This window comes from Tasmannia lanceolata, unplaced genomic scaffold (genome assembly GCF_043159265.1).
Source record: "Tasmannia lanceolata isolate RefF3 unplaced genomic scaffold, GAP_Taslan_0.1 ptg000008l, whole genome shotgun sequence".
Classification (NCBI taxonomy): domain Eukaryota; kingdom Viridiplantae; phylum Streptophyta; class Magnoliopsida; order Canellales; family Winteraceae; genus Tasmannia; species Tasmannia lanceolata.
In genome coordinates, this window is record NW_027518685.1 from 69,686,277 (window position 1) to 69,713,963 (window position 27,687).

General features: G+C 35.5%; 1 long non-coding RNA gene across 1 annotated transcript; it reads right to left on the reverse strand.

Moving 5' to 3' along the window:
- Positions 1 to 27,636, reverse strand: LOC143883802 (uncharacterized). The gene is made up of 3 exons (XR_013252554.1): positions 26,201 to 27,636; positions 16,755 to 16,948; positions 1 to 721 (listed from the first exon to the last, which is right to left on the reverse strand). It is a non-coding gene; the product is annotated as an uncharacterized LOC143883802 (long non-coding RNA).
- Positions 27,637 to 27,687: the final 51 nt, after the last annotated feature.

The following is a 27,687-nucleotide window of genomic DNA, read 5'->3' on the forward strand; positions in this document are numbered from 1 at the left end:
AGTACTCTCCAAGTCCATGCCAAGCAACCAAACAGACCTTCATAGAAAATAGTTCCACTAATTAGCATTTTTGAATTATTTAAAGAAATATATAAAGTTGCATGTATGTTAGAAATGTATTTTACTTGTCCATCCAACAAACAATTCAAGGTTGTCCGTGTGGGATCTGATAACCAAGACAGTCAAGATAATCTCTCTATGGCATGCTACACACTCCACATGACAATCTCAATCACTCTTGGAAAACACTTCAAAACGGGATCTTGTGCCAAAAATAAATAAGGGATGAGAATAACCAAAGGATTTGGATATTTTTACCCTTTTTCTTTTGGATTTGTGGGGATACACGCTCTCTTTTTGTCTCTTGAGCACGTGTAACGATAGAGGATCTTGTGCTTTTTTCAGCACGGATCCCGTCTTGCTAGCAACCCCCATCCCATATTTTTTAAGGGTAGTGATATTTTCACCCCCTTTTTGTCCTTGGGCCACACCCCCTTCTAGTGTTTAAAAAAGTAGTCCTAAATACACTAGAAAGAGTGGCCAAGGACAAAAAGGGGGTGAAAATATAATTTCCCAAAATAATTATGTAAAGAAACTATGAAGATTAAACGTGTTATAAATTAGACTAACATTAAATCTCACCTCGGTCAGTCTAGACGGTCATATTCAATGTATAAGAGCATTCCTTCATCCTTCCAGGATAGAAAGTGCCTGCGTTCTTCTGGAATAGAGTTAAATAACACTCGATCTTTAGAAATGTTTCCCCATTTTTGGATTGTGAATTGTAGAAAAAAAAATCTTAGGAGTTGTCACTACAACAATAAGCTCATATTTAGTTATATCTCTAAGTATATTTGCCGTGTTTTCATAGTAAATTTCCATTATTACATTAGGAAACTGAGTTTCCTTCTAATTTCAATTCCTTGGGCAAGATCCATATACTAAATTAGATTTTTTTTCGCTTACATTGTTCCTCATCCTTCGAATTCCAGAGTTGGATATTAAGGCTAAGCTCTAGATCTTGGTAATTCAGGTTTGAATCATGTTTCAAAGCGTCGGACAAACTCCTAAAAGAAAGTACAGACTCCTATACTTTATAAGGGTAGGACAGACTCCTAAAGTCTGTCAAGGTAGGACAGACTCCTAAAGTCTGCAAGGGTAGGACAGACTCCTAAAGTCTGCAAGGGTAGGACAGGCTCCTAAACTTTGCAAGGGTATGACAGAATCCTACGACTCTATGACAATAGGACAGAATCCTATGACTCTATAAAAGTAGGACAAAATCATAACTCTCTACGATAGTAGGACAGAATCCTACTGAAGAACTAACTCTTAACTAGAGGGTAGACTCCTATTCTATGGGGCTGACTCCTAGTCTATAAGCTCTAAAGGGAGTGCTAACTAAACTAAAGCAAGTCTCCTAGAAGAAGAGGAGACAAAGAAGGGTGCTAGTGAGACTGAGCAAGTCTCCTAGACACAGGGATGGGCTCCAAGTATCCTTATCATTGCCCTTACAATGATAAATAGCATAGGGCAACTAAAAGACTAAGCTAGTCTTTAACTTAGTTTAGGGTGCAAGTTATGAGACTTGGATAGTCTCCTAAGGAGGGTACTTTTCTAATGAGACAGGGCTTGTCTCCTAAAGAGTAACTTACTATAGAGACAAACCATGTCTCCTATAGGGGGCTCTAGATGACTCTTTCATTGCCCTAAACAAATTGGAAAGACTAACAGATTTCTTGGATAAATCCTAAACCAAAGTAGACTTCATAGGACAACTAAGAATTCGAGGAAGGATACAATTACCTTGAAAAAGATGAACAGATTACATATGATTGCCTAAGATATAATAACATCATTATGAAAGTTAGAGTAAATATTGCTTTATTTTGATAACTACCACCTGTTATCCAATCCAACGAGTATACACATGCCTTTATATTCTTTTGAAAAACCTCCTGAAAATGAAATACATGGAACACCCAAAACATGCCTCAAGTTCCTAAAGAAAAGAAAACACATGATTTCAATGAAATGTACAACTGACCAATAATCATCAAATAGACACATTTTCCTCAAACCCCTAAAGTTTAAATATTTATACAGATTTCAAAAAAAATGAAAACATCATCTACATTAAATGACAAATGATCTAGTTTTACAAAACAAATGAAATGGAACTAACTCTAATTGAACAGAATCTGTTTGCAAAGGAGAATGCGGATAAGATATAATAAAATCAATGGTCTATACCATTCATTTCTATAGAATGAAGAAGGGTAATACTTTACACAGACAATATGAACATATTATCTTGACATACCATGGATGATTAAATTGGAACAAGTTAATAGAAAGGAAATCACATATAATTTTAATTCACAACAATCATGGAACAAATTGAATATAATAGGTCAGTTATACCCTCCCAAATCATATATCCATCTATCCAATTGAAGAATTTGTCATTCAAGCAACCTAAATTCCACTCAAGCAGTCCTCTACACATATGGAGTCAAGAACACAAGCCAATATTTCTATAAATGTCTCTCTTAATTATGGCTAATGTTTTAGGCATTTCACCTAGTGCGAACTTAAAGTCAGGTCAGTTAGCATGCAAATTCTGTGATAAAGTTGCTGTAATAAAGTATATATCCATTTAAGAACAAGCCAATTTCATGTATTTATAAAAACTATGGCTGCTTCCAACCAACTGAAGCTTGTAAACTTTGTGCCACCACAAGTAGTATGTTAAACTTCTCTATTCATCTTGACAGCTTTACAAAGACCAAGGTTATGGTGGTTAACTATTGAAATAACAAAAAGGAATACAAACAACAGATCAATTTTAGCCCATTCACTCAAGGAAGCTGAGGAAGAGGTCTCAACCAATTCTCAATTGAAAGCCATTTCCCAAAACATATTAACAGCTTGAATGAAATAAAAAAACTCAATGCCTTAATAGTCATCAAATACCCTGGAACTCGCCTATATATCACAAAGGAATATGACCCAATATGTATACCTTGAACTTTTAGTTAGTTTTATTTCAACCTTAATTCAAGGCTTGATGAACTAATTAGACACAAAAATGTATAACCTATTGAATTAAGAATATTATTCACTCATCACATATCATGAAAATGCTACCCTTTTTATTTAGGAAGTTAAAACACTATAATCAGCTATAAAGGAAATCTACAACAAAGACCTCAAGAAATCATGATGAAATGAAATTCTCATTTGGTTCTTCAAATGATCACAAAATAAAAAGGCACTATCCGCCAATTCTATCAAAAGAAAAATCATTAGCTAATTATAACCTATTAACAGAGAAAAGAATATATGTGAAATATAACCGAGACATCAACATGGTCCTGCATTTTGAACACCTAAACATCACGCAATCTAAAGCAGATCTACTCATCGAGTCTTGTCCATGTATCACAAATATACTAAACACACCACTGCACATAATATAAAGATTTGAAACTGAACCGGATTCACCATTATGTCATAAGATCAGAAAGGAATTGCTCTAGTTCACAAATGATTTATAACATGCAAAATAGAATCCAAAGCGATTTAAAAAAAAAATGAAATGCATCAATGATGTAGATTAAAAAAAAAAAAAAAACTGATGACAGATGCAATGGTTTAAAGCTCTTCATGTTCTCTTCTCTCTTTTCCTTTCTCTCAAACATAAAAGTCAAGATTCAGAAAACCTTAAGAAAATGCCATATATCTGAATGTGCAATGACTCCCAAACAATACAAGTAAGAGAAATACCTGTAAAGCACTTGCTTTGATGTAAAAGTGACGAATCGGAGATATCTCTCTCTGCTATTAGAAACTCTCCTTCAGCTTTCTTTTTTTTCTGAGATTTCCCCCTATGTGTCAATTTCAGATCTACTCTTTTAAAAAATAAAAAAATGAAAGATCAAAGACCCTAATCTCTTTCCCTCACAAATTTGTCTTAGATCTCTCTATCTTCTTCTCTCTACTTTCTCCTTTGATCTCTCTTCGAGATTTTCTCTACAAATCTCTCAGTCTTCTCCTCTCTCTACTCTAATTGAATAGAATCTGTTTGCAAAAGAGAATGCGGATAAGATATAATAAAATCAATGGTCTAAACCATTCATTTCTATAGAATGAAGAAGGGTAATACTTTACACAGACAATATGAACATATTATCATGACATACCCTGGATGATTAAATTGGAACAAGCTAATAGAAAGGAAATCACATATAATTTTAATTCACAACAATCATGGAACAAATTGAATATAAAAATGTAATCATGAAAATTCTCAACTAATCAATATTTATCTTATATCCATAGGATGTGTGAAAGATTATGAAATAAAGGATTTTGTATTACAATATTCAACTGAAACTAGGAAAATTACCATAGAAATAAAGAGAGCTTATCATTTTCAGATATCCATATCGGTAATTTTTATTTGAAACATCACACAAACAACAATACATTCCAGTACCTTAATTCAAACAAAATCATAAGTTCAAAGCTTTGTCTTCTAGTATATTCTGGAAGAACTTAATAAGAAAAATTGTAAGTCAAAATACCGGGTTCTATCACATTTATGAAATAACAAAAAAAAATGTTGTTGGTTTAATCTCTAATAAGATAGCTGAAACTAGAGTTCTTAAACTCTAATCTTAAATATGACTCTCATTCTACACCCCTTATCATAACATCCACAATCATAAGGAGAATCAAGCAAAAAGTCAAAACACTATAATCAGCTATAAAGGAAATCTACAGCAAAGACCTCAAGAAATCATGATGAAATGAAATTCTCATTTGGCTCTTCAAATGATCACAAAATAAAATGGCACTATCCGCCAATTCTATCAAAAGAAAAATCATTAGCTATTTATAACCTATTAACAGAAAAAAGAATATATGTGAAATAAAACCGAGACATCAACATGGTCCTGCATTCTGAACACCTAAACATAACGCAATCTAAAGCAGATCTACTCATCGAGTCTTTTCCATGTATCACAAATATACTAAACACACCACTTGACATAATATAAAGATTTGAAACTGAGCCGGATTCACCATTATGTCATAAGATCAGAAAGGAATTGCTCTAGTTCACAAATGATTTATAATATGCAAAATAGAATCCAAAGCGAATTTTAAAAAAAAAATGAAATGCATCAATCATATAGATTAAAAAAAAAAAAAAACTGATGACAGATGCAATGGTTTCCTTTCTCTCAAACATAAAAGTCAAGTTTCAGAAAACCTTAAGAAAATGCCATATATCTGAATGTGCAATGACTCCCAAACAATACAAGTAAGAGAAATACCTGTAAAGCACTTGCACTAATGAATCAGAGATATCTCTCTCTGCTATTAGAAACTCTCCTTCAGCTTTTTTTTTTTTTTTTTCAGATCTACTCTTTAAAAAAAAAAAAGAAGATCAAAGACCCCAATCTCTTTCCCTCACTAATTTGTCTTAGATCTCTCTATCTTCTTCTCTCTACTTTCTCCTTTGATCTCTCTTCGAGATTTTCTCTACAAATCTCTCAGTCTTCTCCTCTCCCTCAATTTCTCCCTCTGCAGATCAGAGAACCCCTCTCTCCATGATTTTCAACGAAAATGGAACCCCCCTTTCGAAGCCCTAATTCGATCCATTTTAAGGGAAGTGATAAATTCCACCACCATTTTCCTCCCTAGACAACCCAACTTTAGTGTATTTATAACCACTTTTTTCCCTACGAAGGAGTGGCTCAGGTAGGAAGGAGGGGTAGAATTTAGATTTTTTTTGGCACATGAGATTGATATAGGCACACTAGGGCTGGATAATTCACCCCACTTTGTTACGCTCAACTTGAACCCAAGACCTGGGTTGGGGTATGACTTGGCTCGATTTATGGGGTTCGGGTTTCGGGAACTTATTCGATTTTGGGGAATTAGGGTCCGGTCAAAATGGGGTGTCAACAATATCCAACTCTAGAATTCGAAGGATGAGGAACAAGGGAAGGGAAAAAAAATCTAAACTAGTATATGGATCTTGCCCAAGGAATTGAAATTAGAAGAAACTTAGTTTCCTAATGTAATAATGGAAATTTAAGATGAAAACGTAGCAAATATACTTAGAGATATAACTAAATATGTGCTTATTGTTGTAGTGACTACTCCTAAGATTTTTTTTTCTACAATTCACAATCCAAAAATGGGGAAACATTTCTAAAGATCGAGTGTTATTTAACTCTGTTCCACAAGAACGCAGGCACTTTCTGTCCTGGAAGGATGAAGGAATGCTCTTATACATTGAATTCTCTTAAATATGGTAAGTAATAAGGATAAGAACTATGGCGAGGTACTCCTAATCAACTATGTTTCTTAATCTAAATAATTAATTAATCAGTACCCAATAATCCTACGGTCAGATCTTAATGGATCTGATATATTCTAACATATATTAGACTAGAATTCGGGGGGCCATGCTATGCATGAGTGCAAAACAGTGGGCCCATGCTCCGCTGTTTTCCATTCGATCAATGTCCACCATCGCCTTTTTTTTTCAAAACAGAGATCTAAGGAGGTATGTCCCTCGTATAACAATGAGGTGTGTAAGATCCCACATTGAAAAGCGAGAGAATGTTCCTAGGCTATATATGTGGATTCTCCTTCTCCATGTGTAGATGTGTTTTCAGCATCTCCAAGGGGCGGGCCCCGCGGAGTGGGTCGGACTCGGTTAGTGCTATTGGAAAATAAAACCGAGGAGGGTAGAAGACCCAGAATCGAACAATATTTACAAATGGGGTCGAGGCGTGACAAGGTGCATTTATTATCTTGCTAAAAGATGAATCTTTCCTAACTATAGATTTTTTTGCTCCCACGTGTACCTTCTGCATGTGATCAATATTGTTGATCTATCTGGTGACCGAAAGTTTTTTTTTTTTTTGAAAGATGACAATTTATTTCAATCTTTCAAACATCTTTACAAGGGTTGCGACCAGGAGTTCCAAATACAGAACAAAAGGTATCCTAAAGTATGACCTCGAATACCCAAAGACTACCTCTAAACCTCCGCAAGTGTACTTATGTTACCAAAAAGACCTAAGATTCTGACAATGTCCCTAACGCTATGGAAACCACCCTACTTCAGAAAATTCCAGCAGCAACTCATCTTTAGACCGCTCACCTATGCCGAGCACTTCTCCAACTCCTCCAGGATGTGCTGGATTTGGAAATCCGGCATTTCAATGAGGAGATCCTCCGGAACCCGATCCAAGAATCCAGGAATTTTTCTGCTAGCAATCATTTCCCCCACCAGCTGGATGCCCACCACCTTGTTAGCTTCCCAGTTCTGCCTCCTCACCACTCTTTCTTCGTTCAAGATTAGTTTGAAGAAAGGATGTTTATGCAACGGCGAGTGGGTGTCTTTGACCGTGTCTGTCCCATAGAGGCTATAAAGTTTCCAAGGGCAATCTTGGGTCCGGGTCCTTAGCTTAAATAGTTTCCATTGCTTCCGGAGAAGATCTCCCGACATCTCTTTATCGGTTGGGTCATTGAAAGAAGCCCTCTCTTCATCATAGGTCATCATCCTCATCCTCTTAAGAATTTTTTCTAGAACCAAAATCTCCATAAACAACTGCCTGCTCCAACTTCCATAAAGAAATTTTTTCGATCATAGGTGATCGAAAGTTGATCTATCTTATGGATTTGATTTTCATGTGGCGTGGGACTAGCAATAATTAGGTCATCTCATAAAGGACTTGAAAACACTTCCAAAACAGGAATTTGTTTGGAAAATACAGACGTAAGTGAAAGAGCACTGATAATTCACCCCGTTTCACAATAAATTCACCCCCCTTAGCGATCCTTTAACTCAAAAGGTTAAAGGGACTTATGTATCCGGCTACCTATCTTTTATTTTTACAAAGCAATTCCCCCCTTTGGAGTGCCACTTTGTGCAAAGGAGCCTTTGTTCTGAAACAACGGACAAAGATGACTCTTTGACGAGGAGAAAGACGACTCTTTGCGGTGTTTCTTCCTTCCCGTTGCATTTTTATCTTTTTTTTTAGAGAGAGAGAGAGATATATTCCAAATGAATAATGATAGGGAGAGATATTTAAGAATTTGTCCCTTCTTAGGAAAAGTAAACATTATCTAATTAGGTAATATAAGGATAAAATGGGCAGATTAAGCTATTGGTAATTAAGAAAATTACGTGGAGATTCTTATAGATATGTTGTGATGTAGTCGGTTTTTAGTAGTTTTCCCTAATATAATTAAGGTTGAAATTGGTAGAGACAAAAAATTAAAAACTATTTAGGACACAATACTATGCTATTGGTAATCAAGAAAATTTTGGGCAGACTCTTTTAGATATGTTTTTATGTAGAGGGTTTTCAGTTATTTTCCAAAAAAAAACTTGAAATGCCCTCACTAGTTTCTTACCAATAAAAGTTGAAATGGTAAAGTAGAAAAAGATAGAGGGTTACATTTTCAACTAAATGTTAAGGTTAATTAGTAGTATGTCCATTAGATGTGTTCAATGCCAGGTGGAGTCCAGCCGCCAACCAAATTTCGTCTGGCGGACTGCCCATTTGAGCCATAATAATTAGGGGTCAAGGCTTTGATCGATGTTGGTCTCCGATTATTTTTCTGTTGGACACATGGCCCATATGTACACAATTTTTTTGAATAAAAATTATTCAAAACATCAGAGGAATATAACAACAAACTCTTCAGACTAAAACATTGCCTTTTTAGCGTTACTCAAAAGGTCATGTTGAAGAAAACAAGTTCAATGTCTAATGCATGCAACATAAATAAATACTTAGTAGAAATATTTTTTTTCTAAAAATTATTTTTTGGCTAAATAATATGTTAGAATGGCTAAGCAAAGTATATTTTATAAATGAAATACTTATAGGTAAAAATCCCTTTCTAAAATTCTGCATACACGCACTCATAAATGTATGAGCAAACATACGGGCATACATCAAGACACAAACATATAAATATGCATACACATACTAATATATTTATTAATAATGGAGAAGCATAATTACATCTATGCCCTCAGGCTTATTACATATATCCAACTATATCCAACATGGATCATAGGAGTTACTTATTCAAAATTTCTGCTTTTTGATAAAGAAATAAAATTTCCTAATGCTTCCGTAGTTGCATTTCTGCTTTTTGATAAAGAACCGAAATCTTCTAATCCTTCCGTAGTTGCTTTCTCATAGGTCTCACATGAATAATTTGTTGCTGAGCTTTCAGGCTTGAGTTGCAGTTGGAGAGGTCTACTTGCAAAGAATGACAGTTGCTTGGGTGGAGTAGAGTGGGAAATTGAGGTTTCATCTTATTTCATCACTTAAGAATAGGAGACAATGTTCACCACTTGAACTTTTTGTTGATAGTCTGTCTTTGATTTGTTGGCTTAGAAGTTGGGATTTTGCTCGATTTTCATTCTGTTTATGTTTACGAAACTGAATTTGTTATTCCTTCCTCTTTCCAAGAAAAAGAATTTGTTATTCTTCCCTCCTCCATTTTCATGTCCATTTTTAAATAGATAATTTATAAGAGCTATTACTCTTTTTTCACATGTTTTGAGGCAAAACCTGCATCTCCAAACTTAATATTTTTAACGAATGCATATTTCTGCCTTTAAAACAATTTTAAGCCAAACTTTCTTTTTTTGCCCGTGCATCGCACGGGGTGTCGAATTCAGGTTCATTACTATGTCCATGTAGAATTCAAAGTTTTTGTGATGTTCTAATACCACTTTACGGGTTAAGATTTAGATTCGTCATTGTAATGAAAAGAAGGATAGTAAATTGTCCTTTGTTATTTTGAGTGGGGGTCTTTCGTTTGTCAAGGTGGGGCCCACGTATTCAATTATCCAAATTGTTTATCAGTTTGGTTGTGCTAGGAATGGCCATATCAAAATCCACCTCCTTTATATCCACCTCTTCAATTGATAGTACTATATTGTGGTTGAGGTTCTTTTCATGCTTGGTCTTTCTATTTTCCTCACATCTGTCATATCAATAGGCTGTTGAGAGAAGTCATATTAGAAAGGTGAATACCTTATTGTTAGGTTGTTTATATTAGTTATGAAACATTGCCAGCTACATTTTAATTTCATTTCCCAACAGCCTTGCCGCTTCTTTGGATCTCTCTTACAGTTCTATTTACCTCTTATGGTATTTTTTATCTTTCCTTCCACATATGCAATCAAGCTATTTAAGTGTAAGTTTTTAGGGCTTTTGTTTTTTTCACCCGTGCATCGCACGGGGTTTCTTACTAGTCTATATATATATATATATATATATATATCTATATATATATATATATATATATATATACAGGAAATGGTTTGTGAGAAGCTGCTCAGATAGCTTATCTGAGCATGGATTTTTAAAACAAGGGTGCGCCCACATTTTGGGGGTGAGGGGGTGATCTTAAGTATTCATTTGGAAGGTCCCATCATGGATGGGGTGTGTACCAAAAATCAGCTCAATTTGATCATCTTAACATGTCCATTTGAGGAGGGAAAAATTGATAGATACTATTTGTCCACAAATTTGCCCAATTTTTCCCTCCACAAATGGAAGGGTTGGGATGATCCAATGGAGCTGATATTTTGTACACACGCCATCCATGATGGGGCCTTCCAAATGAATGCTTAGGATCACCCCCAAAATGTGGGCCCACCCTTGTTTTAAAAATCCATGCTCAGATAAGCTATCTGAGCAGCTGCTCTAAAAACTCATGTGGCCCACATTTTTGGGGTGATTCAAAGCATTCATTTGAAAGGCCCTTCCATGGATAGGGTGTGTACCAAAAATCAGCCCTATAGGATCATCCTAACCCAATCAAAGGTGGAGAGGAAAATGGACAGACACTGTTTCTGATAATTTTTTCCCTCCACAAATGGCAGGGATAGGATGATCCTAAAGGGCTGATTTTTCGTACACACCCTATCCATGGAAGTGCCTTCCAAATGAATGCTTTGGATCACCCAAAAAAAGTGGGGCCACATGAGTTTCTGAAGCAGCTACTCAAATAAGCTATCTGAGTAGCTGCGCAGGAACACCTCTCTCTCTCTCTCTCTATATATATATATATATATATATATATATATATATATATATATATATATATATAGAGGAACATGATTGTGAGCTTGAAGCTCATATAGCTTATATGAGCTTGAGGGCCCAAACACATGGGTCCCACATTTTTGTGGTGATCCAAACCATTCATTTGTAAGGCCCCATCATAGATAGGGTGTGTACCAAAAATCAGCTCCATTGGATCATCTTAACCCCTCCAAAAGCGGAGGGCAAAAATGGGCAGATTTGTGGCAAACGGTGTCTGTCCATTTTTGCCCTCGACTTTTGGATGTTAGAATATGTGAGATCTCACAGTCAGATTATGTTGAATTCACACTGTTGGATCACCACGGTGCTAGATTGGGCAAGTGGATTGAATGGGGTAACCTAGCTAGATTGGGCAAGTGGATTGAATGGGGTAACCTAGCTAGATTAGGTAGCTAGCTTAAATTAGCAATTAGGCTAATCTTAGTAGGTAGGATTTATAGAATTATCTCTTGCCTTGGTTATGTTTATTTCTTTCTATGTTTATCTTGTATGTGCTCTATATAAGCACACCTTGAGATCCATTGTAATTCATTCAAGAATAATAGAAATTCTCTAAAATTCTTCATGGTATCAGAGCAGTTGATCCGAGCAACCTGCTGATCACAACATCCGTGAGTGCGTCCTCCGGCGGACGGCCGATCTAGCCGTCCGCTGGGCATTGCACCCATCATCAACACCTCTACCAATTGCGCCAATCCTACCTCTTCTTCCTTACGTTTTCTTTCTCTATTCTTAGGTTGTAGTATCTGCTCTAGTTTTTCGTTCCTTTTGTTTTCCTTGATCTGCCATTCTCCATCTCCATTATCGCACACCTTCTTTTGGTATTTCAAAATCCAGTCTTTTGATTCATGCACCCCTTGATTTCATTTTCTATATTTCCCCTAGAATTTTTAATGCACTAATTTTCTTTCAAGACCCCATATTTGACATATGCACTGTTTTTCATGCATTGTCCCCATATTTATCATCTGAGCCGCTTGTTGTCGTTTTTTTCCCTTCTCCATCCCTTTTTCATTGTCCCATTTCAGTTGAGGTACCTCTTCGAGGTTCGTGCCTAAAATTGATTACTCTACTCAGTTGAGGGGCCTCCATTCTTTGAGGTTCGTGCCTGAGAGAGACAAATTCCATGAGGATCGGTACTTACCTATGAAGCACGAGTACGGGTACGGGGTGCAGGTACGACACGACATGGGTACGTGGGTACGTGATTTACCAAAAAAACTAGGTGCGGGTACGTTCGGGTACGTCGAATATAATAATATATTTTAATATTTTATTATATATTTATAAAAATTAAAAAATATAATTGTAGAGCAATCAAATAACAATAACATCACCAAAATGGAAAATTCTAATATTACTCTTCATTTCATAAGTGATTAAGTTCCATATTTCAGAACATGAGGCATCAATACATCATTCATTAGAAAAAAAAGTCTGTCACCAGTGTGTTGACCAGTGCCTGACAAGATGAATAATTTTTAGAGAACAAATTATGAGATTTTTTTACCGGACTTTTGGGATTTAATAATGTTTGGACACGATAGATTTTATGAATTTTTAAATTTTGAAAAATACCCCACCGTTTGGAAGTTAAGAAAGTTAAAATTTTGACCCGACCTTTTTTCTTTGAATTTTGAACTAGAACTGGAGAGTTGACTTTTTTCCTTTTAGATTTGGGTGTTGAAACTATTTTTAATAAATCCAAAAGGGGGGTATTCCGTTATATACATGTAAATCTTAAGTAAATGGACAATAAAATAGTAAAGACATTTAGGTTTACATGTAAATACCGAGTACACGAAAGTAGAGAGAAGTACAGGAGAGGAAAGAGAAGCAGCAGGAAGAAGTAGGACGTGTCGGGTACGCGTGGTGCGCACCCGACACGCACCCAAACTATTTCTTTTCTTTTTTTTAAATGGGGTACGTACCCGGGGCGTACCCGCACCCATACGTGTCGGGTGAGAATGCGGGAGCCCCGGGAGAGTACCCGTGCTTCCTAGGTACTTACTAACCCATGATTTCTCGCCCATCGTGGCCCATTCTTGCCCATCCTAGCTCATTCTTGCCCATTCCGGCATTAGTCTATCTTGACCCATTTCTTGCCCATTCCGGCATTGGTCCATAGGGACCCATTTCTACTCACCCGTCGAGGCTTGAGTATCATCTAGCTCCTTTGAGACTATGATCTATTGGCTTTTAAGCCCACTTCGTGACATATCAACAAGCGGAGTCTTCTTCGGCATTTAGTATCGGTTATCATCAGCAACAACATCAGGGGATATTCATCATCAATCTTCAATAGTGCTCTTCAAATCAAAAGATTCTATTTTCTTATGGGGATACAATTTTATTTTTTTATTGGGGAATTTCATTGTAATCAAACGTATGTTGATTTTTCAATCCACATACGTTTGAGGGGGCATGTTAGAATATGTGAGATCTCATTGTCAGATTATGTTGAATTCACACCGTTGGATCACCACGGTGCTAGATTAGGCAAGTGGGTTGAATGGGGTAACCTAGCTAATTAGGTAGCTAGCTTAAATTACCAATTAGGCTAATCTTAGTAGGTAGGATTTATAGAATTATCTCTTGCCTTTGTTATGATTATTTCTTTCTATGTTTATCTTGTATGTGCTCTATATAAGCACACCTTGAGATCCATTGTAATTCATTCAAGAATAATAGAAATTCTCTAAAATTCTTCACCGGATCGGTTCGCAACGTGATTGATCTTCTTAGAGGGAAGATCGGCCTCTTGATCCACTTCGAGGGAAGGATCAGTCCTCCTTTATGCACAAGACACAATTTCTCAAACTAGTTTCTTCATTGATTTCTATTAACAATAACATCTGCTTATATAAAACACTCAAAGATAAACATAGAAAGATCTAGAAAGATCTTATTATAAGAATAGAATTAGCTAATTAGAGACTATCCTAATCTAATCTAACTACTAAATATATCAAGATATGATCTTATTCACGAAAATATCTAATTAATCTATTCCTTTAAGTGGGACCCATCTAGGTACGTACCATTCCACCCACCTTGAAATCAACCTTGTCCCCAAGGTTGAAGATTAAGCACTGGTTGGAGAAAAATGAGATCTTGCGTCCCTTTCTTCCTCCTTTCGTCTTATAATTAGTCATCATTGCACATGTCGTCATCAAGAGTTTACGCGGCTCCATTTTAAACTAGTCTCATCGGACCGTTCATCAAAGCTCCTTCGCTTCAGTTTTTTGGAACGGTTTGGCTGTTGATGCACGGATGGTTGTGGGAGAGGATCTTCACGCTGGTGTTGGATGTGTCGAGAGGAATGACGGATTTTCCGGCGACGAACTCGACGATGCTGAAAATTAATGACGACTTTCTGTTGTGGTTTCTTCAGTTTTTCTTCTCTCTTCTTTCTTTCTCCGTTCTTTCCTCCTCTTTTTCTTTTTCGTCTTTTCTTTTTCATCGTGCAAGACTACTGAATCACCATGTCGATTTTGTTCAAGCTTTCCACAAATTGTCGTCGCCATTCCTTCAATTCCGAAACAAGTGTTTTGATCTTCTGAAAATCTGCCCATTTTTGCCCTCCGCTTTTGGAGGGGTTATGTACTGGTTGATCCATGCCTATATCTTCGGAGATTTTGGATTTGATGGATGAAGATTTTAAGAAGATCAAAACACTCGTTTTGGAATTGAAGGAATGGAATCGACAATTTGTGGAAGGCTTGAACGAAATCAGCATGAGGATTGATAAGTCTTGCATGATGAAAAAAAGAAGAAACAGAAAAAGAGGAGAAAAGAAGGATGGAGAAAGAAAGAAGATAGAAAAAAATTGAAAAAGCCACAAAAGAAAGTCGTCTTTGATTTTCAGTTTCGTCGTGGTTGTCGTCGGAAAATCCATCATTCCTCTCAACCTTACCAACATCATCAAGAAGATCCTCATCCACGACCGTTCGTGCGTCAAAATCCCAATTGTTCCAAAAAACCACAACGATGTAGCTTTGATGAAAACCATGATCAAATCGATTTAAAATTGGAGCTTCCTCGACACTTGTGCTAATCGCAAGATGAAGAGAAGAAAGGGGGCGAGAAGGAAAAGAAAAAGAAAATGGAAGAATTTTGAAAGGTTTTGCGCAAATCTATCACCAACGAGCCAGCGCTTAATTTCCAACCTTGAGGACAAGGTTGATTGCAAGAGGGTTGGAATGATACGTACCTAGATGGGTCTCACTTAGTGGAATAGATTAATTAGATATTTTAGTAAATAAGATCATATGTTGATATATTAAGTAGTTAGGTTAGATTAGGATAGTCTCTAATTAGCTATTTCTATTCTTATAATAAGATCTTTCTAGATCTTTCTATGTTTATCTTGGAGTGCTTTATATAAGCAACTACTGTAATGGGGAGGAATGAAGAAAACTAGTTTGAGAAAGTGTCTTGTGCACAAAGGAGGATTGATCCTTCCCTCGAAGTGGATCAAGAGGCTGATCTTCCCTCTAAGAAGATCAATCACGTTACGAACCGATTTGTGTTCGTAACAATTGGTATCTATATATATATATATATATATATATATATATATATATATATATACACACTAGTAAGAAACCCGTGCGATGCACGGAGTGAGTGGTTGATGCCGCTGGAGAATGTACTGGTTTGACATGAGGCCAAATATCATATTATAAGAAATCATTTAGTAGTTGCTACAGAAAGAGGAGGGGGGCACATCTCAAATATAAGAAATCATTTAGTAGTTGGTATAGGAAGGATGGGGGCCAGCCATACCAGCTGCATCTCAACAAATTCGGCATGAGGCTACAACATTGTATAAAAAGTGGACAGAGTAACCACTGTAAAACATTTAGTAGATGCTACAGAAATTCGAACGGATAGAACTCTAGCAGACAGTAGTGAGGCGTACAAAGAGACGTACAAAGAGATATGAAAGTAAGAAAGCTGTAACTTTTCATGTGTTGACGATACCAAGAGATACGAAATTAAGGAAGATGTAACTTTTCAATGAAGAGATGTGAAAAAAGGGAGAGATTCCAGCTCCTTATTTTTCTTTCAGTCGTTATAATTTGACTCTAAAAGAGTAAAAAAATCCAATTCAAAGAAGATTGTTTAATGTTTTTACATGGGTGGAAATGCAAAAGCTAATAAAAATCCCCATCTTAAAAATGGGTATCGACTAAGATTATACAATTCATGCTATGATGCTGTCTATAAAAACATCCTCATTGCATGGGATAAAAAATGTTAAATTGAGGAAGAATGTTTTGGATTTGTCTAGTGAGACAACCAAGAAATTCTACACATGAAACATGTCCAACTGTTATAATCAAACTAAAGACCAATTCCTTTCCCAATACTGGAAAATAAAGACAAAATCAGACAAATAGAGAGAGCTCCTTTTGCAAGAAACTGTTGAATGTGAAAAAAATTGCTATAAAAAATTAAAAGCACACAACATTCCCAGAATTCGGCAGTATACATATGCAACCAAAATCCAAAAACTGAAGCAAGAGGATAAAAACAAACAACAGATTACCACATTCTTGAGAACATGTTGATAAAACTAACCGTGGGTCAGTCTCGGGATCATGCAATACTATGTTTCTACTTCCACCAAATGCGAAGCATCGAGTAGTTCTTGACATTGAAATGTAACATCAGATCTTCTCAGCTACAGTTCCAAAAAGCAGAAAAGTGCAAAGAATCATGAAAGTTTCGAACCTTCTGTATAAGCTTCTTCCACCTATAACAGTTTTCAAAACCTGCCCAAAAAAGAAATTAATTGAGAATGATACAAATAAAAGCATGCCAATGGTGGATCAAAGAAAATAAAAATTAGAAAAGATATAAAATAAGAGGAAGCTCCACAAATTAGAGCTCACCTCAACTCACCTTCTTGAGTGAGACATTTTTAGCGGCCCTAATATACCGGGATTAAATATCAAAAAATAGTTCAAAGACCGAAAATGTAAAACTGATTACATGTTCTTTAAATGTTTTCTCGCAAATTGGGATAATTGTGATATGCTGACTTTGTGTTGTTTTAAAACAGTTTCAAAATCAGTTAAACTAATAGTGTCCTGTGTTTAACTTTGACTGGTTATATGATTATAGTTATAGATTTGATTTAACCAAGGATGTGAAACAATTTATGGTTAAGATTGGGTTTGATTAGAAGTTTATTGTGTGTCTTAATAAGTGTATTTGACGGTCTACAAAGTGAGATAAAAAAAGTATTCACATTCAAAAAAATGTGGTGCTGAAGGTGAGCTCCAATTTCTTGACCTACCTCCTACTTTATGGATCCACACATTTTGATTCTCTTTGATTAATCATTTGCATGCTTTTATTTGCAGTATTCTCAATTAATTCCACTTTTTGTCACTGTAAGCCCAAGGGTTCCCCATGGGTTCATTCAATCATCTTGTTTTGATGATTAACAAACGCAAATTGATTAGTCGTTTATGGACTGATCATTTGCCTTGAGTGTTGTGCTTTAGATAGGTCCTACACAAGTTAAATCATACTAGCACGCACCTTGTTGGCCTATGCTTGAAGATGGACCAAACACAATGGCAAAGGAGCTTGGAACATACTTGGACCAATCACACCTTGGAGGTACCAAGGAGAAGCTCATCATCAACCATCTCAAAGCATTGAACAAACAAAGGAAGATCAATGAAGGCCAAAGCTTGTGGATCAACAACTTGCAAAGGAGTTGGAACCAAATAGTGGCATCATCCTTGGAAGGTGTCAAGCAAAAAAGCTCAACCTTGAAGATCCCAAACCAAGCCATGCACTCAAAGAGAAGATCAAGCAATTGCTACCTCAAGAGTTCATTCAAGAGAGTGGTAAAAAGGGTAGATTGTATCACCTATCTCTCTTGTGTTTTCTCTTATCAAGGCACATCTTAAAACCCCTAAAAATATGTTTTTCAAAAAGACTAACACACCCTTTAAGGACTTAAATAGATAAGTGAATGGCCATGGTGGTGTACCAACATGTTGGGACCCATATGGCATTCAACACAACATTGAACAAAATAGAGTTCCGAAGAAACAACCTGGACCAGCAACTAAATCCTATCAAAACTTGTTTAAGACATTTTCAAATATTTTTTAAAATATTTTTAACAGATAGCTCTCATTTTTTTCATTTCCGTAGAGTACAGGAACGTCAAAATCCGACGATAAATGAGGGAGATATGAATTTTACAAGTTAGACGCTAAATGCTGGAAAACCAGTCTCGGAATTCTGAGAATTTTCTCAGAGCTCCGAGAAATGGTCCGGGGAATAAAATCCCATACTCTGTTTGAATTCTCGGAACTCCGAGAATTTGCTCGGAACTCCGAGAAGTGTTTTTGTTCAAAAAAATATAGCCGTTGTGGTCCAACGGCTAGTTGACTGTTCGACCCGAAAATAACCGTTTTGCCCCTGAAACGGTCATATTGAGTTGGGACACCATATATACCCATCTAATGGGTCTAAAACACTTGAGGAACATTGTCCAACTCTAACAAATCCAAGAAAATCATTTGTGAATCATTTTTGGGTAAAAACTCTCACCAAACTCATTGTGCCTTGATTTTGGAAAAATCATTTGAGATTGGTTTAGGCTTTCATTTGCAAATTATTCTTGAGAGAAAGTGTGTGAGCTACAACTTGTAATCAAGCCTAGTAAGAGGCTAATACTTCTTCTTCTTCATTCGATCGGTGGCAAGGGCGTCCGTTTTTAATTCCCTTGGGAGAAAGCGCTTAGAACTCGGCGGAGAAGGAGAGTCATTGTAAAGGTGGAAGGGCATCCTTATTTAATTCCCTTGGAGTGTAAAAGCCTCGGAGCCGGGTGTCGTGGAGGTCTCAATAGTGGAAATCCTCAAGTGCGATCTTGAGTAGAGTGGAGTAGGCCTTTGGCCGAACCACTATAAATCCTTGTGTCGCTTGCGTTGGTATTTCTCGATTTCTCACTCCCTCTCTCACTCTCTTATTTGTGCTTGTCTTATTATTTAGAATTGAGTGAGTTAGCATTTTCATCCAACGTGAATATCTTTACATTGCTAATTAGCCCACTAAATCTCCTAATTAAGTTGGTTCTTTAAACAAGGGTTTTTAAGCTTATATACATTTGTGAAAATTGATTAAGCTTAACTAATTCAACTTAATTAACCAAGGGATAAAACTAGGGTGAAATTTTAGAAAAAGTTTCTAAAAGACAAGTTTTATAAACATCCTATTCACCCCCCCTCTAGGTTGCCAAACCAAGTCTCTACTTGGATTTCAATTGGTATCAAAGCTTGGGCTCTTGATTAAGACCCTAACCGGTTAAGAGTTAAAAGATCAAATTTTTTGGCAACTTAAAAGATGGGATCTAGACTACCTATTTTGGATGGTTCGGATTATGGATCGTGGTTGATCCATATGAAGACATACTTAAAAGGTCTAGATAAAGATATGGTAAAGATAATTGAAAATGAATTTATTTTAAATGCTAAATCTAAAGGATTAAATGAATATAGTAAAAAATTATCTTTACTAAATACAAAAGCCCTAATTGCAACATGTTGTGCATTACCACCACACATTTATGAGAAGGTATTCTTATGTACTAATGCTAAAGAGATTTTAAACAAACTTGAAAAATCTAGTCAAAGTGAAATCCTATGCTTAAATGGAATAATTGAGAAGTCTAATGAAAATGCATTGAAAAATATTGATTTCACATTTGAAGAACTACATTGTGCTTTTCAAGATTTGAATAAGAAACTTGAGGATCAAATAGTTAAGAATTCAAACTTGAAAAATAATTTAGCTAGTATTAATAAGGAGTTTAGGGAAGTAGAAAAAGATCATGCACATCTTAGTGAAGAAAATAAAATGCTTAAAAATGATTTTATTGAAGTAAGTGAAACTATTGTATCACTAAGAGAAGAAAACCAACTCCTTAAAGAAGAAGAAGAAAAGATAAAAATGTTTTCATCTCTTGAATCAATCAACTACAAAATGAAAATCAATGATTTGATAATCAAGAATGAAACATTAAGGTTGGAAAATCATAAGTTACAAGAGAATGTAAAATTCAATTACCATCATGATCACTCTTGTAATTCATCATGTTCATCCCGTCCATCTACCTACTCTTATGCATCTTGTGACTATTGTGGTAGATTTGGACATTACAAGTTTAAATGTATATTTAAATTTGTAGAAAGTAGTAAGTTTGTTTGGGTTAAAAAGGACTAATCACCTAGGACAAACTTGCTTGGAACCAAGATGGTTTGGGTTCCAAAACCCCCAACATGATCTGCATTGTGTTTATCTTAGATTAGGGGATGTGCTTTAATTTTATATCATATGAAAATTTGTTTGCATACAATATACTTGTCTTGCTTGAATGCCATGTATCCATATTTTGTGCTTCAAATGATTATCTTTTGAAAATCCAAAGTCTTTATGCTTGAAGCTTGATTTTTATAAGACTTTGATATCTTGCACTCAACTGTCATATCTTTTGGAAAAGGTTCCCTAGATATCCTTTAATGTCTAGTATTTGTTTTATGCTTCAATGTGAGAATCTTTTGAGAATATGTTTGTATAGATATCATGTGATTACTTTTATTCACCTGCATTTATGCATGTTGTGCTTAATGATCACATCTTTGTAAAGAAATAAAATATAGATACACTAGACTTATCATGTTTGATCCTTAGGTATCTATGATTGGCTATTCATACCATATGTGACATGAGACACTAGGATTATCTAATTTGTTATCCCATGTCATTGTGCCTAGTAGAAGTACACTATCCTCTTTGGTATGAATAGATATTTGGCTAAGTGCACACACTATGACTTGGATCTTATTGCACTTAGTATCCATCCACATAACATGCCACACTTGAACTTAATGTGAAAACCATAATTGATCCTCATAGAATATTCAACCACAACTCTTGCCCATGCGTTCAAATTAAAACTTCAAGTACATCTTTAAAATTTGAAACCTTTTTGGTAGTTGATAGGAGTTAGGTTAATTGATCACATCATTCTAGCAAAACCAAAAGAAAAGAAACCAATAGGTTTAAAGACTTGAACTTAAATGGAAATTTTTTGGCAATCAAATAGTATTTGAGTGAAAGTTGTGAATATGCCAAAATATTATTCTTTAAACTCTATTTTCCTTGGATCTTTCCCTAGAAACACAAAATGATATAATATGTAGGGAAGTTGAAAGATGAATCTAGATTCAATGTATGACTTGATATGAAAATATCATAGGAATCTAGAATCATATTTGGGTAGTTACTCACTTGAGTAAAATTGAAATTCACTATCGTGGTTCTATACATTAGATTGTGATGGGAACATGTGCCTCCCACACATTTTTTGGTTTTTCATTAGGGCTTATGCACCTTGTGCCTAATGCCTTGTCATTTTACATGTGGTTGTGGATGTAGATGTAATGTTTGGACCATGCACATTATGTGTCATGCCCTTTGTGTCCAAACATGGTAGATTATCCATGAAAACCTTGATGATCATATCCTCTCATAAGGTATACTCTCACCTTCATGAATCATGGATGTCTCTCTAAGACATGGTATTTTATTGACCATTCTCACTATGTCTTAGTCCTATAGAATTGAACTCACATTAGTATATACATATTCTATAGTTATCACGCCTTGTTTGATAATATCTACACATATGAGATGTTAAACCTTAATCTTAAAAGTCACTCAATTGGTGCCCTTAGCCTACTTAGATTCTAAGAGGGAGATGGTACATTCACATTAATTAAAATATCTAACAAATTGGCCTTGTACCAACATCTCAAACATGAATAGGTATACATTTATATTTGATCTCCCTAGCTAGTTATGTATATTACATACTTAGGGAAGTAAAGCGTGAATTTGAAAAATATTAAATCACATTTAGGGGGAGCATGAGCCAAAGATTGGAATTTTTTTGTGCTATGCATGTTTATCATGATGAGCTAGACTATGGCTATCATTTTATCATGATAAACTGACACTTGGAGAGCAAGTGTCATTGTAGCCCAAGGGTTGAGTTTAACTTGGTATCTTTTGAAAAATATATCCAAAAACCTTTGGAGTCTATGCAAGGACATTCCATTGGATTCATGCATTGCATGACTCACTTTCAAAGGGGGAGCTTAGTAGGATAAGATTTTGTCCTAAATGGCTTGTCATATGATATTAAATGTGTATATCATTATGCATATGATAAGTACACTCATTTGGAGCATTGTTGCTCCATATGAGTTATGACCGGACTTGTCTTGTGTATTCAAGTGTAGTTGAAGACAAGAAGCCCATAGCCTAGGTGTTAGTGTCATATCCTTTAGGCTTTTTGAGTTATCTTGGATGGTCTAATATGATATCATTTATTCCAAGAATAAGTTTTGGTTGCCAAGTATTCCATTGTCATATCTTTGGCCTATTATGTGATGTCATGCCTTAAATCTTAGGTTTATCTAAGGCCAATGACAAATACTAAGGGGGAGAGCTAATTATTGCTATCTTTATGTTTATATTGATCATTGTAAGATGCTTACACTATCCATTCAAGCATTTTCCCACTAATTATGCTAAAAATTGCATATCATTAGATTAAAAAAAAAAAGGAAGCTTATCTATCCTTTTAAACAAAAGCTAAAACTTGCATATCTTTCTAGATCTACATTCATAGGAGAAAATTATTCTTGTCAATCTTAATCTCTATGAATTTGAGTAGTTATCATGTGCATTTCCTCTTGGCAATCCATATATCCATGATAGAGCTCACTGTCATACCATATATCCTAATAGTTAGTCATATTAGAATCAAATGTTTATTTCTATCCATGACAATTTGCGAATGCTTTTAACTTGAAAAATATATATTCTTGCTTATCATTATGAGTCTATAACTACACATCACCTCGTGATAAGATTTTTGTAGGAATTTTTTTTTTAAAGGGGGGCTTATCATGCTAAATTTTAAACTTGCTTGTTTTCTTTCATGATAAGTAAAATATAAGCTTTTAACTTGCTAATCTATTATTATATTGCGGGTCATAGGGTAAATTTATATTGGATTTATATATATACTAAGAAATACCCTAAAAATTTTGGAATGTCTCTTTGTTTTTCCAACATAGGCTTGATTTATATTAGTTTATTCAGTTCTTATGTTGATATGCTCTTATCATGCAACTATACTTTGGATTATACTTTAATTTTAATTGGTAACTCATGATAAGTAGTTAAGGGAAGCATCATATTCTCATCTTGATGCTTTATGTAATTGTGCTTAAATGCTTAATCCTTCCTTTTTGCTAATGCCAAAAGAGGAAGAATTTGTATAATTGATTAGATCCATTATCATATGCATTCTTGTGTTATAACTTGTTAAATATAACTCGTGCATATGTTGAGGGGGAGTAGTAATGATTAAATTGTCTATCTAATCCTCATAAGAGGTTCCTCCCACCTATCTAATCAATTTGGTTTGTCATCATAAAAAAGGGGGAGATTGTAAGCCCAAGGGTTCCCCATGGGTTCATTCAATCATCTTGTTTTGATGATTAACAAACGCAAATTGATTAGTCGTTTATGGACTGATCATTTGCCTTGAGTGTTGTGCTTTAGACAGGTCCTACACAAGTTAAATCATACTAGCACGCACCTTGTTGGCATATGCTTGAAGATGAACCAAACACAATGGCAAAGATGCTTGGAACATACTTGGACCAATCACACCTTGGAGGTGCCAAGGAGAAGCTCATCATCAACCATCTCAAAGCATTGAACAAACAAAGGAAGATCAATGAAGGCCAAAGCTTGTGGATCAACAACTTGCAAAGGAGCTGGAACCAAATAGTGGCATCATCCTTGGAAGGTGTCAAGCTAAGAAGCTCAACCTTGAAGATCTCAAACCAAGCCATGCACTCAAAGAGAAGATCAAGCAATAGCTACCTCAAGAGTTCATTCAAGAGAGTGGTAAAATTTTAACAGATAGCTCTCATTTTTCTCATATCCGTAGAGTACAGGAACGTCAAAATCCGATAATAAATGAGGGAGATATGAATTTTACAAGTTAGACGCTAAATGCTTGAAAACCAGTATCGGAATTCCGAGAATTTTCTCGGAGCTCCGAGAAATGTTCCAGGGAATAAAATCCTATACTCTGTTTGAATTCTCGGAACTCCGAGAATTTGCTCGGAACTCCGAGAATTTGCTCGGAACTCCGAGAAGTGTTTTGTTCAAAAAAATATAGCCGTTGTGGTCCAACGGCTAGTTGACTGTTTGACCCGAAAATAACCGTTTTGCCCCTGAAATGTCATATTGAGTTGGGACACCATATATACCCATCTAATGGGTCTAAAACACTTGAGGAACATTGTCCAACTCTAACAAATCCTAGAAAATCATTTGTGAATCATTTTTGGGTAAAAACTCTCACCAAACTCATTGTGCCTTGATTTTGGAAAAATCATTTGAGATTGGTTTAGGCTTTCATTTGTAAATTATTCTTGAGAGAAAGTGTGTGAGCTACAACTTGTAATCAAGCCTAGTAAGAGGCTAATACTTCTTCTTCTTCATTCGATCGGTGGCAAGGGCATCCGTTTTTAATTCCCTTGGAAGAAAGCGCTTAGAACTCGGCGGAGAAGGAGAGTCATTTTAAAGGTGGAAGGGCATCCTTATTTAATTCCCTTGGAGTGTAAAAGCCTTGGAGCCGGGTGTCGTGGAGGTCTCAATAGTGGAAATCCTCAAGTACGACCTTGAGTAGAGTGGAGTAGGCCTTTGGCCGAACCACTATAAATCCTTGTGTCGCTTGCGTTGGTATTTCTCGATTTCTCACTCCCTTTCTCACTCTCTTATTTGTGCTTGTCTTATTATTTAGAATTGAGTGAGTTAGCATTGTCATCCAACGTGAATATCTTTACATTGCTAATTAGCCCCCGCCCACTAAATCTCCTAATTAAGTTGGTTGTTTAAACAAGGGTTTTTAAGCTTATATACATTTGTGAAGATTGGTTAAGCTTAACTAATTCAACTTAATTAACCAAGGGATAAAACTAGGGTGAAATTTTAGAAAAAGCTTCCTCTTACTTTTATCTCCTTTCTAATCTCTATTTTCTCTTTGATCCACCCTGACGTTTATCATTTTCAGCTGTCTTTCTTACAGTAGTAGGTTCTCACTTCCTCTGCTTTTCTTCCATTCCTTTTTTTTTTTTCATTTTGTTGTTCACGTCTCAGTGTCTATTACCATTTTAAAGTCATCTATTCTGGTTGTAGTTGCTTTATAGGACTTTGGCATATCTTCTTCCAAGGGTGGATGCGTTATAGAAACTGCCATGAATCACCAAATTGGAGCTCACCTCAACTCACCTTCTTGAGTGAGACATTTTTAGCGGCCCTAATATACCGAGATTAAATAAAAAAAACAGTTCAAAGACCGAAAATGTGAAACTGATTACATGTTTTTTAAATGTTTTCTCGCAATTGGATCATTGTGATATGCTGATTTTGTGTTGTTTTAAAACAGTTCCAAAATCAGTTAAACTGATAGTGTCCTGTGTTTAACTTTGACTGGTTGCAGGATTATAGTTATAGATTTGATTTAACCAAGGATGTGAAACAATTTTTTGTTAAGATTGGGTTTGATTAGAAGTCTATTGTGTGTCTTAATAAGTGTATTTGACGGTCTACAAATTGAGATAAAACAAGTATTCACATTCAAAACCTAGAGACCACAGTTTACAAACGCATTTCATCACTTTTCTTGACATGGGTTCTTCATAAAATCTCAGTAAAGTGAAAAGCTTCATTTCCATATCAACAATCAAAATTCCAAAACAAATAAAAAGGCAAAGAACTGCCTGCACATACTGAAACAAAGAAAATGAAGTAATATTAAAAAAAAATTCCATTTATATGCAACAACAGGAAATGAGAAGGAAGCATAAGAATAAGGTCAAATGAATCTTCTAGATAGAGATAGAAACAACCTGGCTAGTGATATTGTCTTTGATGGAAGCAGGTAAGTTGAGATATATCAAGTTGTACCATGCGAACAAACGATCTCAGGCAATCCTAGATTCAACAAATCAAAAACCTTAAAAACCCAATATAAACAATGTTGGAACCCATAGTAGATTATTACAAAGCTTAGGAAAGTCATGCCTACAATTAAATGAAACATAACATATCCCTATAGAATTCCATGACTATCTATACTACATAAATGTGAAAAAGAGAAAGTTTTTTGGATAAACCTGAAAGGAATTGTCATGAAAAAACGAAAGGCCAGCAAGAGCAAATCTCTGCTCGGATGTAAAAGACTAACATTGCACAAAAGGTAGGTAAAAAATTCCTTCTTTTCTTAAAAACATTTCATCGAGCAGTTTCTGTGGAAGTGAAACATATGTGGAATATCAAATGTTTTTCCCCATACCTTTCAAGCTACCACAACCCATCCTTTGCAGGGGCTGCTCTATGTGGAATATCAAGATTTTTCCCCATACCTTTCAAGCTACCACAACCCATCCTTTGCAGGGGCTGCTCTGTAGATTTAAAAAAAGAAGAAAGAAAACACAGCAACCACATCGAAATTTCATTGCACTCCACCTTTATAAACCAACTTTTATCACCTTCATAGCAGTGAAATTGATATATGCTCTCAACTTCATTAATTGCTATTGTACTTGATACATACTTGAGAATCTGAAAAGCCACCAATACTCTCTCAAAATCACCCATAGTTGCTATCAAAAAGTCACCAATACTGGCTCCCAAAATCAAGCTCATAAGAAATTTGCAGAGATCATTAGAAAAGATCATTGGATTGATTTTCATCGTTTTCAAATATTTAAGAGAAGAAGGGAAACCATAGAAAATCTTAAATACTTATACAGAGTGGATAGTATGGTTTCTGAGTTAGACCTTGAAATAGAGGACGTGAATTCAATGGTACAATAGATCTATCTAAATAATAAAGAGATTCATATAATTACCTCTATAGACAATTGCAAAAAGGCCTCTCTCTCTCTCTCTCTCTCTCTCTCTCTCTCTCTCTCTCTCTCAATGTTCCACTACTTCCAACCAGATCTGGTAAAAGAACCCAATAACCGGAGGGCTCATAGACAGGAAAAATTGGGGAAAAAGGAAAAGAAGCTGGAGGTACTTCGATGCCCAACCTTGAAGAGCATGAGAAAGAGACTTTGATCTTATAAACAAAAACATCTACTATTATAAAGAGGGAAAAATATCAGGAAGATTAGTGGGAAAAATAGCATTTTTTATTTTTTTTTGAAAATTAATAGCATTATCTTTTTTTAGGAAATAAAATCTCACACTTGCTTGGCTGCATTCTCATCCATTTCATATCATCCACATAGCATCAATTGCTGATATCACGAATACATCAACATCACATTTAACTTCATGAATTTTGAAACATTTGTAGATCTTGTCATATTCTAAATATGAAAATTGA